At 41.4% G+C, this 6,150-nt stretch overlaps 1 long non-coding RNA gene across 2 annotated transcripts; it reads right to left on the bottom strand.

Moving 5' to 3' along the window:
* Positions 1-2,029: 2,029 nt before the first annotated feature.
* Positions 2,030-4,209, bottom strand: LOC132569850 (uncharacterized). 2 transcript variants are annotated; one of them, XR_009555292.1, is made up of 4 exons: positions 4,004-4,188; positions 3,482-3,643; positions 2,849-2,957; positions 2,030-2,585 (listed from the first exon to the last, which is right to left on the bottom strand). It is a non-coding gene; the product is annotated as an uncharacterized LOC132569850 (long non-coding RNA). The 2 variants fall into 2 exon arrangements; XR_009555293.1 differs by lacking the exon at positions 3,482-3,643 and having other exon boundaries at positions 4,004-4,209.
* Between the last annotated feature and the right edge of the window lie 1,941 nt (positions 4,210-6,150).

Here is a 6,150-nt window from a genome sequence, read left to right on the forward strand (position 1 = left end):
TGATGACACCATCCAAAAGTGACATCATCATACCACCAATGCTCTAGTTTGGGGAGAAACTCAATGTTTGAGCCAAAATTTACCACAGAATTTTGCCCAAAAACTAGAGTGTTGTTTTGCAACACCAGTAGTATGATGATGTCACTTCTAGCCAGGGCTCATTTTGTAGAAAAATAGGATGTGGCGCTCATTATCATAACTCATTAGCATATGCCACCACCCTGCCAGCAAAAAGCAACCCAATGCAAGAAAGGAGACTGCCCACCCCCCCAGGCAAGCAAGGCCTGCTTGGGCTGGCTAGAGATCCAGCCTGCCCAAGCAGGCCTCACTTGCCTGGGGCTCTCTCGGGCCACCTCCGCCCATTCAAAAGGTCAGCAAGCCACCCGCCACCCAAAATCACATCAGTGGAGAAAGGGTGGCATGGGTTTCTCCAGGGGTTAATGAGGGCTGCTGGAGGCATGGCAAAGCCCCCGGTGGCTGGCCATCTGCCCACTCTCCTAATCCAGGGATTGCTATGCAGCTGCACCTACTATTCAATGGAGAAGGTAGGTGGGGAGCAATAGGAGGAACCATCAGAAAGGTTCAGGAGCTGCACTCCTGTGAGCTTCTGCTGAATCTGAGGCCTGCTTATAGGTAACATCACCACACTACATTTCAGGCATTTGTGGGAAGGATTTCCCTCTATTGGTCAGCAGCAGGCAGGAGCCCACAAAAGTGGGGGAACCTCTCCCAGACAAGGGGGCCAGGACTGGCAACCCTAGGTATAGTCCATCACCCTCCTTCCTTTCCTCAAAGAGGCCCTCAGTTATCAGACTGGAATTTAAGGACTGTGAAGCCACCTCCAGCTGAGACATACCAATTGTACATCTAGTAACTACTCAAGAATAGCAGTAAATCTAAACATCATCTCAAATATACTTTTATACTAAGGAGTTCTTAACAGAAGAGAACAGAGAAAGACAGCCAAAGCTCAAATATACAAAGTATGCACTACATTGACGAACACAAGTGTTGGTCTTATTTATTTTGTAGATGCCTTTAATTCCTCTGCTAGGAACTGGTTTTTTACAATGGCATCTCTTTGGACATTCACCAACAAAGATTAAAGGAGTTGTTTATGTAAGTCTCATAAATGTGAGACTAATACTGTAGCTTTTGTGCTTGGATAATCAATTTTTTAAAGAAATACTGCATATAGGAAAATGTTAGTGTGTTACAAACTGTTAAGTATATTAGACACATTTAAGCTGATAAAAACATGTTTTTGACCAATTTTGCACTAGGCTTGTTCCGCGTAGAGAGCCCTTTTGCTCCCGGTGCCTCTTGGTTTTCACACAAGCTGCCCCGGAGCTCCGAGTTGGCACACCGCTTTTCCACAGCAAGTGAGATCCTCTTACAAGCGGTTTCTGCTTGCCGCGGAAAAGCACCACACCAACTTGCAGCTCTGGTGCAGCTTGTGCAAAAACCAAGACAAGCCCCGGTGGCAAAAGGGCTCTCCACCCAGAACAAGCCCTAGTGCGAAATTGGTATTTCTCTCCCATGCTTTTAAAAGCCACAACTCAGCAGATTAGATTGTTTACTACCCTGTGTTCTGGGAACAGAAAGTGGGGCCTCTGGCGAGCTGGACCCCTTGCATTGTCCTCTCTGAACTTCTAAGTAGGTATGTTTTGCATTGCTTTCTTTGTTTGTCTGGGTGGTCATGCACCTGTGCCTTTAAGATGTGTTCCAGCTAGGGAGGGTGGTTGGTTGTTCAGTGGCACTGTGTCCACCCCCAAACAACAGATGCACTGACTACTATATCCCATATATCCTCAGCTATTTTTAATGATAGAATTCAACTGAGTGGAGAACGGTGGTCTTACTTGGATATTCTGAAAAGCTGCCAGAAAGACATTTTATTATTCTCTGAGCATTCTGGATCAGCACATGTATTTAGAATTGCAAACTAAGATCAAAAGGCCTCGCATGTGTTTGAACTGTACTTCTGTCACCGTAATGATAAACATAATAAAGCACTGACAATTACAAATTTATAAAAATCTGTTGCACTGTATTTACTGAAGAACAATTAATCAAAATATTTATCTTTCATTAAAAAGACAGCAGTAATTTCAACAAGCAAAATAATATATTAAGCGAGATGGCAGTCATCCTGTCTCATAAATACTTCTTTTTAATGTAAAATTCTAGAATTATTCAACAGTGAAGTGAATCTATAAAACTGGCAACATATGCTTAATCCCTGTTTGGAAATGTCCAGTTCTTACTTCTCCAAACCCTCTAGCCCCTTCCTCCATGTCAACTAGGTACATAGAGTTCCAGTAGTTTGTGGGCTATTGCTAGGTCATAACTGCCGTGCATATTGTCCACTGAGTGCCCTGTCACAGTATCTGTGCATGCTGTCCCTTGATGTGTGGCTTTCCTCCCACACAGCAGGGGACAAGACAGTTTCTTGCTGCAGAGTCCAGTATGTATTCTTCACATGCATTGCCAAGAATCTTCAGCAGTGCATTGACACCTGCTGTCAAACTAGGGCAGCATCCATCTTCATTACCGTCTATCCACGCAGTGTCTCATTGCAAATCCTACATAACAGTTTCAAAAATAAAAAATACAATTAGAACTCCACTTAATACTAATATCTGATATGTTATTAAAAACACCTATATGTAGCCCATTTAAATGTAATCTAAGAGCTTTAAAAAGTTTGTGCAAGTTATTTGAATATTTCTTTTAAAAAGTATCACTTCTACAACTGAGTAACAACATATAATTTTGTGAAACTGAATGGTTTGTTCTCCCATGCTTTATCAGTCCATATCCAATCAAGTTTTCAGCTTTAACTCACCTCTATTTCCTGCTTGCTTATTCATCAAAGAACCAGTTTCAGAATGAAATGAAAAGCAAAAGAGTGAATTTTCCATCCCATAACTCAAAAGCATCTGTTATATTTGAAGCTGTAAAAAAGCATTCTTTGTCACATGAAGAACAAAATGCAAAGTGCTGGCACAAGAATATGTTCTGTGTTATCTGTTGTCCTTTTATCCTCTGGTAAATCGCCCAGAGCAAAATCAGTTAGCAGTCCAGAGAAAACCGTTTAGCTGCCTTGCAGACTCTCTGAAATAAGCCTTATCTATGAACTTAGATATATTCACTAATATTAATGACAAAACTCCAATCAATTTTAATGCCACAGGATCACTGGATCCAGTAGCAGATCAAAGAGGTCTGTGAAATTGCGATAAAATATAGAAACAGGGTCATCAGTTATTTCCACAACGGGATGTTTGATAGCAAGTGATTTAATCACATTACAGAAATTTTAAAACATTGGCTAATAAAGGCCAATTAATAAACAAATTTGATTTTTTTTTTAAAAAAAACCCTCTTAATATTACTTTTAAATAATATACTGTATATTTGGTATCATGTGACCCAGAGTTTAAGCAATAATTGAGGGCTCTTCTGCCATTATACTCACTGAGGGCGTGGGAACCATGTATCATTATATACATGATTACTTGATTAGCTTTGCCCATCCTTTGCCATTCCCTTAACAGAAAATACTTCCGGGAAAATAATCAAAATGAAAAACGTAACTTTTCCAAAATTCTTTGAAGATCATGCTGGACGAGCAAAGTACCTAAGAAGGGAGTGGATATACCAATGAAAGATATGTGCAGGCACAGCTCTACTGAAATGAATATTTACTCCCAGGTACAAAAATATAGCTTTCCCTCAATCCCTTGGCAGTCTAGTACAGGTGTTATAACGCACTTTCATTAAGGCACTCACGGGAAAAAAAAACATTTTTTTAAAACAGAATTTTGAAATACCAGCGTTCTACTGAATTCCCACCAGCGGTGGTAGTCATTCTTGAAAGATGCCTTTCAGTTGCTCACTAAGTTTTCAAACAAGCAGCCTTACTGCTTGCATTCCCTCAACTCAACCTTGTAAGTTTTCTTTTACTTTGTGAGGTCACAAGGTTCCCTACGGTATATACCTTTAACAGCCGTTCTTCCGCTCTTTCTGTGGAGAGGGAAAACCCTCTTTTCCTCTGAGGCGCTTATGCTTTATTAGCTGCCTTATTTAATAATTAAGAGCCGGCCACGAGGTATCTTTTCATCAACCAAAGAAAGGAGGAGGAGCCGTCGCTACCATTTCTCCCACTGAAGAGGGGTGTTTGCGGAATCGTTTCTGCTTTCCCCCCTTTTAAATGTGTGTCCTGTTCGCTACGAGAAAGTAGGGGAAACCCTCTCCCCACACCCACCTTTTGGATGTAATGACTGAGGCATCACGCTGAAACCGCGTTTGAATGGCGTGCCCTATTTTTCTTCAATCCCCTCTTTAAAAAAATAAATAAAAATAGCAAGCAGAACAGCGAGAAGGGGGTCTACTTTTCTATTTATTCTCTCCCCCCCCCCAAAAAAAGTGATTTCTAAGCAGCACTCAGGAGTGGTACACTCCATTCGGCTGCCTCTGGAACGCATTGCTCCCTCTGGCTACGTGTAAATCAGAGGGGCTGCTGAATACCTCACAGGTTTCGCGACCCTGGCATTAGGTTTGTAATGTATGCAGTTTCAGAGCAGTCAGCACGCTTATACTTAGTACTTTCGGTTTTGCATGCAAGCATTTCCACAGACTTGCGGTGTTTGAGCTGGCCACTGGCCACGGTAGTTGCTACCAGTTAAACCACTGGTTGAAGCAAGATGTATCAGGAAGGGTATTCGGGTTCGTCTGTCTGTAGCAAGAGAAAAAAAAAGTAAAAGTCCAGTAGCACTTTAAAGACTGCCAAAAATGTGTGGCAGGGTAGGAGCTTTCGTGAGTCACTGCTCACTTCTTCAGATGGTTAAAGCTGTGCATTGTTCGCTAGGATTTGCCTGTGCCATACACAGAGCGGCTAGCTACTCATTTGTCGAGTAAAGTGGTGCACCAGCTCCGCAAACTCTTCCCTTATGAGGAAATCCTTTACATATATATTATTATTATTATTTTTGTTTTTGCGTGTCCCATAGGTAGAGCGCTTGGCTTCTTCTTACAGATAGTCAACCCCGGCTGGCGTGGAAGCTCCCACTGCAACCTCAACCCGTTCTGAGGGGCATCTTGCCTGAGGCCCTGCAGGGGGCAGACTAACTTACGAGGCTTCTGTCTCAGTCTCATAACCATTCAGTGGGCGGGGCCTGGAGAATGGAATGGAGGGCGTCGAATTGCTTTCTTGTGGGCAGCTTGTGGGTAAGATTGTGTGTTGAGGGGGAGCCAAATCGCTTGGAAAATTCTGTGTAGGTTCATGTGCTAGGTTTTTTAGGAAAGAATCTGGAGGGGTGTCAAGTTTCTAATATGTGTCCTATTAAATTAATTATCTGGAAAAGCTTTGTTCCTCAGATTAGAGAACATCCAAAGAAAAAATCCTCTATGTGGGACAGCTGTACTTTTAGAGAATACCCTTTCTGATGAGTTTTCTCCTTTGAGGGCATATACATCAGTTGCTGGAATAATATCATTAAACTAACTAATTAACTAACAGCAAAAACCCTGAACAATGTATGAATTATAACAGCAGCATGAGGTATCCACAATAAGGAAATAGATATTCTCTCTGTTATATTGCTAATATTGGAGGAATGATTAAAAAACCATTTTTTTTAGAGAAAACAGTTGGAATATCTTTGCTTTATTGATATGAGCTTTTGAGTTACACAAAAGTGATCACCATCAACTTCTAAGAGGATACTTGTTGGCAGTATATAACACTAACAGTGCAATCCTAGAATTACTTTCTGCAGAATAAGCCCCACTGAGTAGATTTCAGTAGGATTCTGAGTAGATTGACATAGGATCGTACTATCTGAGTGCTAAACTAATGCCAAAGCAGCATCATTTTGTGGAATACTTTTTAACAGAAAACATTTAACACACTTGTTTGCCAACTGGTCTTCATCTGTTACTGCAGCACCAAGACTACCACAACTAAAATACAGATTTCACAGTTTTACAGATTATTATGGAATTAAATCTTTTGGGTGTTCTGGGCTCAGGGTCAGGGACAAGTGATGCATTTTCAGTATATCTTCTAGCTGCAGTCCTTTTTGCTTTCTCTGTTGATTTATGTAGAGAAAACGATGTGGTCTGCATGCGGTGTGTTTGTGTGTC

Source organism: Heteronotia binoei, chromosome 1 (genome assembly GCF_032191835.1).
Source record: "Heteronotia binoei isolate CCM8104 ecotype False Entrance Well chromosome 1, APGP_CSIRO_Hbin_v1, whole genome shotgun sequence".
In the NCBI taxonomy this organism is placed as follows: domain Eukaryota; kingdom Metazoa; phylum Chordata; class Lepidosauria; order Squamata; family Gekkonidae; genus Heteronotia; species Heteronotia binoei.